At 21.6% G+C, this 1227-nt stretch overlaps 1 long non-coding RNA gene across 1 annotated transcript; it reads left to right on the forward strand.

Annotated features, from left to right (window-relative positions):
- The first annotated feature begins 171 nt into the window (after nt 1–171).
- Nucleotides 172–1221, forward strand: LOC126909991 (uncharacterized). The gene is made up of 3 exons (XR_007705159.1): nt 172–307; nt 393–618; nt 1085–1221. It is a non-coding gene; the product is annotated as an uncharacterized LOC126909991 (long non-coding RNA).
- Nucleotides 1222–1227: the final 6 nt, after the last annotated feature.

A 1227-nucleotide genomic window follows, 5' to 3' on the forward strand; every position in this document is an offset into this window, starting at 1 on the left:
AATACTAGTATTGTGTGTCAGAACATAAACATTTTAGTAAAATATTACTGTAAAAAAGATTACATAATTTTATTATATAATAAAAATTTGATCAACTAATCTCAATTCTAATAATAAATTTGAAACCTAATATTATTATTAAATACAATGAAATAAATAATTGTTTTTTTTAGAATGAAAATATTAGCTTACCAAAAAATACAAATCGAAATAAAACGTTGCTGGAAAAAAATCATTCCAATTTCTCTCGGCACAAAATTAAGGCATTAATAAAAAAGAATTGGTTTATATTTTCAAGAGATATTCTGTAATTAAATAAATTAGTTTAACGATTAAGTATAATATAAATTTTGAACTATTAATTTTTTTTTTTTATTAATAACTATATGAAGTTATATGATGTTTGTACTTTTATTGCCATTTGCTCAAATGTTCAATTTTAATTTAACATCTGGGACTTCATTTAAGGATATTAACATAGCGATTTTAAATTATGAAGCAAATACATCAAGTTGTACCAATGCCGTGGATTTAAATAGCTGTTTATTAGAAAACGATTTTAATGGAACATTAAGTTGTGATATGATAAATTATTTAAGATCTCTTGATTATAATATTGTAAGCATAAATATGAAAACTTTATAAGATGTTACTTTTAACACTAGCTACTTAATATCTCTCAAAATAATGATTTTTTTTTTATTGGCTTATGTTAGTTACATATGGATATTCATTTATCAGTTATAAAATATTTTTTATTTCATATTTTATATCTTATACGGTATCAAATTTATTTTATAAATAACAACATACCTATTGAATTATCTTAAAAATAGAAAATTATGTAATTAAGAAAATGACTGGTCGATATAAATTTTTGGACCATTATTTTGGACATAAGGGATGAACAATAAAAATATTTTTAACAGATAAAGGGAAGTGGCGAGTGTTAAAAGAATCACTCAGTATGAATAAAATCTATAGGTATAAAATTTTAGTGCTATAATATTTAAATTATTAATAATAGCATTATGAATAATTTGTTATTTTAAACAATTTTTTTTTCAAATCTGTTTTATTTAAGTTGTATATAAAAAACAACGACGACGGAATTAAAGCTGTAAATAAAGGGCGTGCAGTAGCATTTATACATTTTCATTATAACTACTCAAAAGAGTTACTTAGATTTGTAAATTATGACGATAATTATTCACAAGAATCGACTGG

This window comes from Daktulosphaira vitifoliae, unplaced genomic scaffold, assembly GCF_025091365.1.
Source record: "Daktulosphaira vitifoliae isolate Bord-2020 unplaced genomic scaffold, ASM2509136v1 Scaffold_2831, whole genome shotgun sequence".
NCBI lineage: Eukaryota > Metazoa > Arthropoda > Insecta > Hemiptera > Phylloxeridae > Daktulosphaira > Daktulosphaira vitifoliae.